General features: G+C 41.8%; 1 pseudogene; it reads right to left on the bottom strand.

Annotated features, from left to right (window-relative positions):
* Positions 1-12354: 12354 nt before the first annotated feature.
* On the bottom strand, positions 12355-12493 carry LOC142109463 (U2 spliceosomal RNA; annotated as a pseudogene).
* Positions 12494-13671: the final 1178 nt, after the last annotated feature.

Consider the following 13671-nt stretch of genomic DNA (forward strand, 5'->3'; position numbering starts at 1 on the left):
CCTACCTATCGAACTGCTCCTTTAGTGTTTCTACCACTGGTACATCCTCCACTCCACTCCCACTATCTGTTGGGGTCCCACAAGGCTCTGTTTTTGGCCCTTTACTTTTTTCATTGTACACCTCTTCTCTTGGGGCACTAATTCGCTCATTCGGCCTCCAGTATCACTTCTACGCTGATGACACAAAAAACTATATCTCTTCCCCTGACCTCTCTCCTTCTGTGCTATCTCGTGTAACCAACTGTCTATCTGCTATCTCCACATGGATGTCCCAACACTAATTAAAGCTCAACATGTCCAAAACAGAACTTATTATCTTCCCTCCTGCCAGAGTCACCACCTGCCCTCAAATCTCCCTCACTGTCAATAACACCACAATTTCCTCAGTCTCCCAAGCCTTGGTGTCACACTTGACTCCGACCTCTGCTTTATTTCTCACATCCAGACTCTGTCCGGGTCCTGTCGACTCCACCTTAAAAACATTGCCAGAATACGCCCTTTTCTTACTCAACATACTACCAAAACTCTTATCCATTCTCTCATCATCTCCCGTCTTGACTATTGCAACCTTCTGCTGTCTGGCATTCCTGATCCTCATATATCCACACTTCAATTCATTCTAAATGCTGCTGCAAGACTGATATGTCCTCCAGAATACAATTCAAATTACTCACTCTTACCTACAAAGCCCTCAACAACAACGCCCCTGCATACATCTTAAATCTCATATCAAAATATTCTCCCTCCTGCCTTCTTAGATCTACCTCTGACCTGCACCTTGTTTCATCTCTGATAACCACCTCTCACTCCCGACTACACGACTTGCTGCTCCCCAGTTATGGAATTTCATACCATGCTCAATCAGACTTTCCCACAGCCTTCAAATCTTTAGATGCTCTTTGAAAACCCATCTCTCTTTTAGAGGTGACCTTATCCTCGATAACACTATTCACACTGATGCACGCTCAAAACTATCCCAATCTCCACTCTGAGCCACACTCGCTCCTCTTGTTTCAGCTGTGCCCTCTTGCACTTAGAATGTAAGTTCTCTAATGAGCAGAGTCACCCATACGCTCTGTTTTCATGTCTCCATTCATTTTGTATGCCTTGTCTGTTCTTGTTTTATGTATGTACTGTTTTATGTATGTCCTTGTCTTCCCTACTGTACAGCTCTGCGGAGCACTGTGGCGCCTTACAAATCTATGATAATAATAATGATAATAATAATAATAAGTTGCGAGGTGGGGCCTCCATGGCTCTGCCGTTTTTCCTGCACATCCCACAGATGCTTGATTGGATTGAGATCTGGGGAATTTGGAGGCCAAGACAACACCCTGAACTCTTTTTCATATTCCTCAAACCATTCCTGAGCAATGTTTGCAGCATGGCAGGACGCATTGCCATACGGAATGAGGCCACTGCTGTATTACACCGCAAACCACTGGTATATTACTGAAAGCATTCATTCAGAAATCTACATCTTGCAGAGTGCCTCTGGGAATTTCAATGCAAATTGCGTTGACCATTTTGGGGTGGACAAACTGCAAACTACAAGCCCGGACTGCTCACTAGAGCCCCAGACTGCACTAAATGCATGCAGAGACGGTTAGACACTGCAACAAGTTGCAAACGCCCACAAAGAAACTGTCATTTTGGCACCAGAAGGTACTAGAAGGCTCCAGGAGATTTTTGGGGAGGAGCCAAAAATTGACTGCTTAAAGAGGAAGGCTGCCTGCTGTGAGTTATGCTGTCTGAATGCTGCCTGGGATGATGGAGGATCTACCCACAAAGAGACATTGAGTGAAGATGCTGACATATTGCCTGAGGGATATCTGCAGCTAAAGTTCCAGATTTAAAAGCCAGCCCAGAAAGAAGCATGTGGAGAAACAGGAAAGACCCCGCTTGCCACTGCCCATGAGATGTCAGCAGAGCTCATATGAGTTTATGGTTTGTTTTGCTTTGCTATGTTCAATTTATTAAAGTGAAACAAGTAAGATCTCAAGCTGTGCTATTCAAACCTCTGACCGGGACTGCAATATTGCCATTGAGAGGTAATTCCAGCCAAATCTGCTGTATTTAAAAATTATCTGCAAGCTGACGTAGAAATCATTGTCACAAGAGATTGTCTATATTTTAGATTTTATATTGTGAAACTGCCTAAAATGGTTGCTGAGGAGAGAATTGAAAGTTGCTAAACTCTACAGTTGCTAGGAGAGATCTGCTTATTGTTTTAGATGGATTAGTAAATGAATATTGGGATCCTTACAGAATTACTGTTGCTTACATTGAGCTCAGGAGTCACGCATGAGTCACGTTGATTACTGGTTTCATCTTGTACAACTAAATAAGCTTTATGTGTCCAGCTGAAACTTTGCTTTAACCTTTGGTTTACATGTTGACCCCGTGGGTTCTGTCTTTTGTGAAATGACACTAGTCTACAGTCATTTCTTTTAACGCATCTTACCTGAACAAGCTGGATTAATCCTTGTTGCATCTCTATTGATTCTGTGTAATGTGAAGTGTTGTATAATTGCACTAAAAATCTATTATGATTTGTCTAGATTATCTTCTGCAGCAGCATTTAGTGTAATTGTCTAATTAAACTGTTAACCCGTTAGCAACTGGTTGCCTCGCAAAAGTACTTATCCTGTGAAACCCATTTCACTGAAGCACAGTGTCTAACTTCAAAATAAGATATATTTATTCAGTGACCTATGAGTTGTAGTGATTTATGTTTGCAAACTGCTGGTGTTCCTGAAACAAGATTCCTAAATTGTTATTTGTTTTGTGACATATTGGATAACCTTGTATATAGAAGGTCTCATGGTATTACTTTCCTACACTACTGGTACTTATCTGCCGGGCTGGTTAAACCTTATGCCGCAATTAAAGTGAATAAACCCACAAGTCTATGCAGTTTATCCCTGTGTCCCTTGTTTCATTCCAACACTACTGGGGGACCTTACCTTTCTACCATAACACCGTGCCTGTGCAGTCTTATCTTACACTACTTCTGGAGTGCCAACCATCCACCCCGTTACACTGCCATCAAGGAATACCATTGCCATGATGGAGTGTACTTGGTCTGCAACAATGTTTAAGTAGTTGGCACGTGTCAAAGTAATGTCCACATGAATGCCAGGACCCAAGGTTTCCCAGCAGAACATTGCCCAGAGCATCACACTGCCTCCGCTGGCTTGCCATCTTCCCATAGTGCATCCTCATGCCAATTCTTCCCCAAGTATGCACAGTTCTGTTGCTGACGTGTCCATTGTTGATGCCATCGGTGGCGGACAGTCAGCTTGGGCACTCTGATGGGTCTACACAGCCCCATGAGCAGCAAGCTGTGGTGCACTGTGTGTTCTGACACCTTTCTATCATACAGAAGTGGATGTTGCTCAATCAATTTATAAGTTCATAGCAGGTGCTTGAAAGGGTGAGGTTATCCTGAAAGGAACAAATGCAGAGAAAATCCCCCCTCAATCTGCTATAACCAGCAAAGGAGCTGCCATTTATACTTGTACATAAAAATGCAGAAGTCTCAGTTGTACACATTTGCAAATGTATGGAAAGCTTCCCCCCACTCCACAGCGCTTCTGCTAATAGGGTGGTCCTAACTCTAAACAATGAGAGTCGTTATATTGAACCATACTTATTGAGCCATACTTATATGTGTTTTTAAATTGAGAGCTAACTTACCAAGAGGCTTTTGGAGGTTTCTGGGGTACCTCTTAGTAAGTTAGCTCTCAAACATTGTCACTTTAGCAATTTTTTCTGCTTCCAACACATCAACTTCAAGAACTGACTGTTCACTTGCTGCAGGTGCCACTGTAACGAGATAATCAATGTTATTCATTTCACTTGTCAGTGGTTTTAATATTGTGGCAGATCAGTCGCGCGCGCGAGAGAGAGAGAAAGATACAGGTTTATATACTGTGAAATTATAAAATATTAATTTTAACCTTGTAAAAATATATACAGTTTCATAGATAAAACTGGCATGAGACATTTATAAACAAATAAATATCTTTATTGCACTCTAACTACATTTTACATGCAAAATAAAATGTCATGCATGATCAGTAAGAGTGTTCCAATGCAGTCATAACTGTCCATTTATAGTTATCTGGTAGGATGTCAGGCATTGCCGCTTTAGCAATTTCCAGCAATAAAAATTTATAGCGTGTTATTTTATACAAACAGAAAAAAAAATCCTTGTACTTTGTTAACTGTTAAATGCCCAAGATAAGCTTCGCCATAATCACAAGGCAACCGCGCGTCTCTGTGCGGTGAATTCTTAAAATACATTTATGTATATCATGATGGAAATAGGATTTTGAAATGTGCTAATCTCCAGAGGGACATAAGTGTGTCTGTAGCATTAAATCAAACTCGCTTTACATAGTGATGAGATCAATTATGTGAGCGGCATTTCTCTACAGTTAGGACAGCCATATAATGTCAGCAGAATAAGGATGGAGTCTGGTATAGATAAAAAAAACAAAGTTTTCTGTGTATGAAGGATAAAGGAAAAATAAATTGGATATAGGGATCTGCTATACATAAACTGATATTTTTGCATTCTATTAACAACTGCTATTGTCCAGGTCCGGATTATCCAATAGGCTTAATAGGCTGCAGCCTGGGGCATGAGGCTTTTGGGAGGTGCAACATTTTCACAGGTATAAACTTAGTTTCATTTTCATATATAAGAGAATAGCTGTTCTCCAAAGTAAAAAGAAAAGAAAAATGTAGTAAGGTTTAAATTGGGATGTATTCCCATGGAAAAGGCTGCAGACAATTAGTCGTCTGTGGGTGGGTGCTTGAGGATAAGCGAGTGGGAGAGAGAAGGATGGCGACAGGAGCAAGTGTGATAGCCCCTCCCCCCACATGTTTACCCTCAATAGTGCGCAATCATGCCCCTGTTCTGCTATACAGGCCTGCCCCACAGGGGGGCAGACCAAAATGACAAAATGCCCTGCTCTCCCGGGAGTCCGGGAGACCTATCCTGATTTAGTGAGTCTCCCTGACATTACGGGAGAGTTGGCAAGTATGATGAAGGAAGACAGATTTTAAATTAAGAATAAGTTTGTTTTTACCTATCACAGATTAGGCTGGTGTGAAAGGGGGCACTATAAGTGTATTTGCCAGGGGTGTCCCAAACCATTAATCAGACCCTGCTATTGTCCATTCTCAGCCATCTTTGGCAAAGAGAGGTCGAAAGAGGATGACTGCAGTATCCTCCAACAGAATTTCTAACAAGTCTGCTGTGAGTAGCAGAAATCTCCCCTCGCTTAACAACTCATTTCTACTAAACTCCAAAAACCTTTACCTATACATTTGTGATTGGTTTTAATAGATCTTGCATATGAGCTAGTTTATATAGTTATGAGCCTTTAATACACTGCTAATGCAAGCTAAATTTGACAAATTATTTAATTATTTTAAACCTAATTTTTTTTCTCTTTCTATTCTTTTGCTATATCCATTAACGTTTAAAGTGAAACAATCGCATCTGAGTATTATTATTATTATTATTATTATTATTATTATTATTATCCTTTATTTGTTAGGCGCCACAAGAGTTCCGCAGCGCCGTACAATGCACAAACAGTAGACAGTACAGGGTAGTACATTACTGAACAGTAAACAAAAAATACTGACACTTCAGGAGCTCCAAGCAGGCTAAGGCAGTAGAGATGGAGCAGGAGAGCTGGTAAGGAGACAAGAGGGAGGAGGGCCCTGCTCAATGAGCTTACATCCTAAGGGAGGGTGAACAAAACCCGGGTAACCCGGGTCATTCAGAACAAAGTCCTCTTTAATTTCAGCACTTTACAGGAAATCAGGTGCGATTTTCCCCTCCGCCTCTTTTCCTGCACAAATGCCTTTTGGGCCTGAGTCATTAAGGAGAGCAAAGCAAAAACAAGGAGTAACTTTGCACCTGGGCAAAACCATGTTGCATTGGAGGGAGAGGTAAATTTATAATATGAGGACAGAGATATATTTGGGGTAGGGCATGTCCTAGATCAACTTTAAATGTCAGTGTAAACATAAAACTATCAAGTATTTGTGGGCTAGATGAAAAAGCAGCCAGTATTTATCTTACAAGCAAAACAATAAACTAATTTGCACCCCTTGTATTGTAACATGGTTCGTCCAGGATCAAATTTACTCCTTTCTTTTGCCTTGCTCTCCTTAATGGCTCTGGCGCTTTTCAATGAAAAGTGAATCTAATTGAGAACAGAACAACATTTCTGACAAAAGTCGAATCCACAAAGGCAAACGTCTAATTGTCTTCTGATTGGATCCTGAGCATCACGCACAACCACAGGATCACGATGAAGCTTTTAGAGATGAAATTATGTAACAGTAATGGTCATAATGCAATGCTTAAGTGTAAGTCACTCTGAAAGCTAAATCAGGCAGTTAAAAATAATAACGTATGAAAAACTTTCCCCAGCTGTAACCAACGACAAAGTCAACATGACACTGTCCTAGAGAATGTATTCTGTGCGTAGCCCAAAGGTCTCATTTCTGCCGTGCGACATTTAGATGTTTAGATGTTTTAAACACTTGAAAAGTTCAGATGTAGCTTTAATTAAAGAAGCCTTTTGCATTGTCGACCTCGGCAGTTAGTTGTACCCTTCTATGTTTGAAGTAAATCAATGTAAAGGGAACAGGTCACAGGTTCAATAAATAGAGTTTAGATGCAAGTGCTTTTGCCTGATACACAGATAGCTGCAACCGAGTTGCCGGAAGGCAGAGGGACAGCTCAGCAAGCGAAATTTATCAAGTTTTGAGTGCGGCTAAAAGCCTTACAATTGACCTTTCTGTTGCCAGCTGTAATTTTAAGAAAGTAGGCTTAGTAGATATTTCAAGTCGTAAACATATCAATTTAAGGGCATTGCTAAGGCCCCTGAATCTCAAGCACATTCATTACTCCAGGCTATGTTTTAAATATATTATAGTATATGTGAAGAATCCAAGGGTCAGGCTACCGGACTTTTATAGGCCTGATCCTGCTCTACCACTGGACTTTGAGTAAAGTGGTGCCTCTAAGCTCAGGACTTTTGTGAGCTCCTAGGGCCCTCGATATCCCACGGTTCAATGTGGTATAATACTGTGCACGTGTTTCAAAGTTGTATCTTGAATGTTGCTCTATATTGTGAATATACAGTATGCCATACTTGCCAACTCTCCCTGAATGTCAGGGAGATTCACTGAAATAGGGGTGATCTCCCTCACTCCCTGAAGAGTCTGGCATTCTCCCTGATGCTGAGCCAGTACAAGACGTGGTTGGCTTCGCCATCTGTGGCATGATGACACAGTTCAGAAATTGTGTCCTATGTCCATGTATTGATGCCTATGGAGGTGGCCATTTTCATGGAGACCAAGATTTAATCAGAGACTGACAGGTAAGACAACATGACTTCAGTAATGTAGACAGAAATGTAAAAGACACTTCAGTCTCTAGAGATTCACTAGCTGCTTTTCTTTAAAGCATAGTTGCCTACTCTCCCGGAATGTCCAGGAGACTCCCACATTTCTGGGAGTGCAGGGTAATCTCCCGATTCTCACCCCCGCAATAGATAAGTGGCGGGGAGCTGGGCTTAATGGCGCAAATATTGTGTTATCTTAGCCCCACCCCCTGCTGTAATTGGCCAAATTGGGACAATCGTTTAGGGCGCAGGACCAAAATAATGCGATTTGTCAAGCCCCACCCCCGCACGCCCACCTTCCCCGGGATCTCCCTGAAGCCAACAAGGAAAAGTTGGCAAGTATGCAGTATGCCAATGCTGTGATATATTTCTAAAAGGAAATCTATATTAGTATTAACACAGTTATGTACTTGACAATATTTTATACTCGGCTAGTATAAGTCACATGTTGTAGTTTAAAAGGTACAATATGCCATTTGCAATCTGCAAGTAGATATAGTCTAGATGGGTTGCATTTGGTGATAGTGCTTTGTGTGAGCCGACATACTGAGTTGGGAGACACAGGCTGTTAACGGCGTTAAACTGCGCCATGTATTAAGAGATGCTACCAAGGACTTTGCCATCACATACCCAAAGACACGGAACTGTCATCTGCAGGACGCTGTTGCTCACTTGACTACGGTGTATTGTATATTTGGAAACTTGCTCTTTTGCTGTGCTGTGTTTAAGTACAACATCAGTACTAATAAAATGCTGTTGAACTTGCACCCAGTATGGGTCTGAGTGACCGAAAGGACCCCGTATCCTCTGAGTATAATTATTACTTGATCTGTAAAAAACATGGTTGATATACTTAACCTGTTGCTTGATTCCCACATTGGTATAGTCATGATCAACTGAATGTTACTTTTTAATTGGCGTCACCTATAACTTTATACTGTGCATTACGCATGAAAGGGGCCAACCGGAACATGTCACAAACGGTCAAGCCCACCTAGGACCAAGGATCATTCACACAAGATATAAAGCCAGAAATTGATTCCACATGTTGTTTTTAGTACAATTCAACCAAAATATGTCCTTACGACTGTGTGCCAACTGTCACGATCGGACTTGAAGATGCCGCTGACTGGTATTGACTCTACTAGGCAGGAAGGTGCGGAGTCTAACGTACCCCCAGTATTCACCAGGGACCCCCGCAAGGAGGTATGGGCTTGGCTGCGTGGGGAACGCACGTCGCGGTCCTTCAGGCTAGTTAACAGTGCAGCGGGAGTTTGCCGGAGTAGTCGTACGGTTCGAGTCGAAGCCAAACGGTAGCGCGGTACAGAAGGATGATCCAGGAGAAGAGCCGAGAGGAAGCCAAAGGTCAGTATTCAATAAACGAGGGAGCCAAATCGTGAGACAGAGAATGGTCAGAGACGAGCCAAGGATGAAACGCCAAAGGTGGGAACAGGATACTAGCTGGAGAAAGGTGAAACCAATACTCTGGCACCAGGGCAGGAAAAGGAGGAGTCTTATATAGTAGGGCACTGGCCCTGATAGGTAGCCTGCGGCGGTCAGGATATTTCCTAGCAACGGGATGCGGCTACTGCGCATGCGCGCCCGGCGGAACCCGGAAGTACGTCCCAAGCATGCATGTAGCCCCACTATGTTATCATAGCTCTCTGCCCGTGCATTTCCTGCATAAATGTCCATAGGTCTCCATCGAAGCTAGATCAGAGCCATCCCAATGGGGTGCCAGAGGAGGTATGCCTTAGTACCCATGCCAAGTACCTTAGCCAATGACTGTCCAACACTCATAGTCCCTAGCTTAGTTAACTCATGCAGGGAGCATGGGATTTTCTGAGTGGATAAAGGACTGCATCTTGAGAGAGGTCATGAGCATTTTGGGTACATTAAGGCTGGGGTCAAAGTTATCATCTGGCTGCTACAAGTAAGAAGCGGACAGCTGAACAATAAGCAATCGTTGGTCGCCTCTGCACTTTATCTATCAGATCCAGGTGGCTGGAATGGTGCGGCCAAAAGCAGGGAGACCATAGGATCTGTTGCCGTTAGTAGTGGCAGTATGGAGGACACAAATGCTGAGATGTGTGCAAACAAGTGGGCACATTAGATCTTTTGACAGCCACTCTACATCTTTGGTGAGTCCAAGTCCCAGGTAGGGGCTATAAGCCGGTAACAGTACTAGTTTGCGAATAACCCTTTAAAACACTAATACAAAATCTATTAATGCTCATATAATCAATCACATGTTGACTGAGACTTATAATGAAATGGGTTCAAATACCAAAATAAGCAGTCCTGTAATTAAATATACTGCACTGCTGTAATCCGTTGGCAAAGCCACCGTTATAATTTGACTGTCGTTTGTGCAATCCTCAGTATTGATTCCCTTGCAATTTTGATTTATGACATTTACCCAACACATCTGCTCTTCTTTACAACGTTAGACTCTGACAGAGAAGAAATGAAAGTTTCTTGATGCATTCGCTGATAATCTCTAGGGACCGAGATGCCATCTGTAATAATTTACATCAGTTATAGGCTCGCTCGAAGACTTCTTTATACCCGCTAACTTATTCTTCCATCATAACTTTGGATATAACTTTGGCAGATTAATTTCAAACCAGGCTCGTATTTTCTAAGATTTACTCGCAGGCAGACACGTGGAACGGAATGTTGGCAACTTCAGAAATACAACAGGTAAGAGCACAATTTACAGTCTATGTATCTCATACACAGGGCCGGTGCTAGGGTCCTCGGCGCCCTAGGCACAATTTCAAAATCCTGCCCCCTGAGTCTCAATGCGCCCCCCTGGGTATAAATGTTCCCCTCCCCTCTTTTTCCTTACCTTAAAGGCGCTCCTCGCTGCTGCTGCTGAGTCCCGTCCCTCACTGACACTGTCGGGCCGTGATGATGATGTCACGCCTGACAGTCAGTGAGGGGAGGGGCGAGTGGAGGAGAGTCATCGGAGGGAAGGTCCGCCCCATCAGCTGTTGGAGGGGAGGAGAGTGGTCGCGATCCATGGCCCCTCGCCCCTCCCTGTGGATTCACCAGAAGCTGTGCGGCGGTAATTAAGTAATTAATTAAGTACCCTACTTCTGTGGCGCCCTCCAGAGTCCGGCGCCCTAGGCAACTGCCTAACCTTGCCTAATGGGAGCGCCGGGCCTGCTCATACACTGAGCTATAATCTTCCCAAAATCAGAAATATTTACACTAAGGCTGGGTACACACTACAGAAAATTTCTCCAGACGTGAAATCCTTACTTAATTTTACCAATGACTAAAAAGAGCCAAATTATGTGATTTTAGAAAAAATAATAAATTGGGATTTTAGAAAAAAAATCGGGATCCAAAACACGCGAGGGCGGTTTTGCCAAAACCAAAACACGAAGTTAATCCAGATCCAAAACCAAAACATGGGGGGCAGTGAATATCTCTAGTCACTATACAGTAAAGAACAGAGGCATTTTGAAAAAATTAAATAGTCTCCCCTGAGAAAACAATGAGAAGTCACAGAGATAGAAATAATTTAAAATGAAATATACACAATGCTGATAATGCACTCCATGCTATAAATTATAGTTATATTAGAAGCAGTGACGGTACTACCATTGGAGGAACTAATGTGGTTGTCTAGAGTGTCGACACTTGTTTAGTATGTTATCCTTTCCCTGTGACACCTTCGTACTGAGCCCCATCCCCTGGGGACTTAAATTGAACACAACGACCTTCATCATTGGTTAACAATGGGGGAAAGACTGGCGTTTTTAAAAATCTAAAATAACTTAAGCTAGCCTTGCAGGCTTCCTGCCTTCTGCAGCGATGCTGCTGTGATGTCACAGTCCAGTGCCACACTACCGGCCTATCACTGAGGAGCGAGCAACAGTCGACAGCAGCACTGAGGATGATATCCGCCTCTTCTGCCTACCATCCTTCCTGCTTGGTGCACTCGAACTTGGCCATCTCTACCTCCTATCTCCTCATCCTCTTTGCAAGGATTCCTTTATTCTAGTTGTGTCTTCTAATCTACTTCCATTCTCTATTGTCTCTCCTTGTATTGATTTTTACTGATTCTATTGTTTCTCTTAAAACTTAATTTCTTGTTTCTATATTGGTTTGTTTATATTTTGTTGATTGTGCGACGTTGCGGATTCTGTGACGCCTTATAAATAAAATATGATAATGATGGTGGTGGAACACTGGTCAGCATTGCTGCCTCACAGCTGGTGGAATTTATACTGCAAGCTCTAACGGTGCAAGGACTGATGTGAATGATTATTAAATATACTCTGTACAGTGCAGAATAATATAGTGGAACTATATCAATAAACAGTAATAATAATAATTGTGTCTTTTTATTTATTCACTGTTGCAATAATAATAATAATACAATGTGTAGCTGTATATGAATGATTTGTTGCTTTTTGTGTGCTGATGATTAGAGATTCAGCTTCTGGGCAATTTGTTGTGCATTCAATGTACAGTTCAAAAACACTTTGTTCAACAGGAGCTTGACCCCAAACTGCCAGCTTTGACCTCCTCTCTCTTTAATCTGAGCCTTCAAGCTCAGCTTGTTTTCTAACGTGTGAGAGCCAAACAGCTCAGAATAACAAAAACAACTCAACAGGTTAAATTAAGCTATCAAGATAAAAATACATTTGGCAACATATTGTAGAATATTGTGTATGTGTAATAATACCACACATCTGGTTAGGTAGCTTGTCCATCAATAGGCTTTCTTCAACTATATGCCCCAGCATGTTATACCAGTTGAACAAATGTGAGAATTATTTAATGGCAAATTAATACATTGATGTATGTCAGTAGCATCTTAAAGAGCAATCTATCTATCTATCTATCTATCTATCTATCTATCTATCTATCTATCTATCTATCTATCTATCTATCTCATATCCAATGCGTGGAGTGGACAGAGCAAGCTCTTCTTCCATCTCCCTGTTCTAAAAATCCATTTAATATATGGCCCCCAGATAGGGGGCGTATCAGATATTAAACTGATAAGAACAGATTTTTTTTGATTGAAAAAGTAGCTTTATTTTGTATAAAGTACAAAAAACACAGTTCATACGTTTCATTCAAGTGTACACAGTACACCGTAAGACATGATCATGCATACGTTTTAGTACAATACAGGGCATAAAGTACAAGACATGACATCCTACACTATATACATCAAGTACTGCACTGCCACTAACCATTCAAACTTTAAAGCGTATCACAGTGCAATAAAATAACATTGGATGTGAGGGGGAGGTAGGTGAGAGGGGTAGGGTGATGGAGTCACGAGCAAAAAGTTTTTATTGAGAACAGACACAAAGGGAAGGGTGCATAAATAGACATGACATTCAATAATACTTCATGCTGTGAAGGGGAATGGGTTGGAGGGGGGGAGGGAGGGGAGCACAAACCAAAGTTAACTTAACCCCCATCTCCTCCACTCATTCTCCCCTCTCTCCCATTCCCTCAACTGGCTCCTCTTGTGCCTGGTCTGTTTAACCCTCCCTTAGGATGTAAGCTCGCTTGAGCAGGGCCCTCTTCCCTCCTGTCTCCTTACCCGTTCTTCTGCTCCGTGTCTATTGCATCTGCCTGCCTGGAGTTTCTGAAGTATTGGTACTTTTGTTTATTGTTCTGTACTGTTATACCCTGTATAGACTACTGTTTGTACTATGTGCGGCGCTGCGGAAACCTTGTGGCACCTAACAAATAAATGATGATAATAATAATAATAATAATATCTATTTAACTCATATCTATTTATCTATCTAAAATCTATTATCTATCTATCTATCTATCTTCAATGTATCTCATGTCTATCTATCTGTCTATCTATCTATCTATCTATCTATCTATCTATATATCTCTATGTAGAACTACAAGCACCAGCATACCCATGGCAGCCAGGGCATGCTGGCACTTGGAGAACCACAAGTGGCAGCATGCCCTGACACCCAGGGCCAGCTGAGCCATGTAGTCCCACAAAGCAAAATTTAAATAAAACACATCCCACTTTGAAACCAAATTAGTTTAATAAAAATAACAAAAACCCTACACTAAAGTGTAAATAGATTGGACACCTCGTTTAAGCCACAAATTTTTATTAAAAATAATAAAACTCCAAATATCATCTGTTGTCTTCATCTGTAATGGATCCAATCTGGTAATCTTTTAATCCATAATGCTTTATTCCATTGAAAAAAAAAATCATTCC

This window comes from Mixophyes fleayi, chromosome 12 (assembly GCF_038048845.1).
Source record: "Mixophyes fleayi isolate aMixFle1 chromosome 12, aMixFle1.hap1, whole genome shotgun sequence".
NCBI classification, from domain to species: Eukaryota; Metazoa; Chordata; class Amphibia; order Anura; family Limnodynastidae; genus Mixophyes; species Mixophyes fleayi.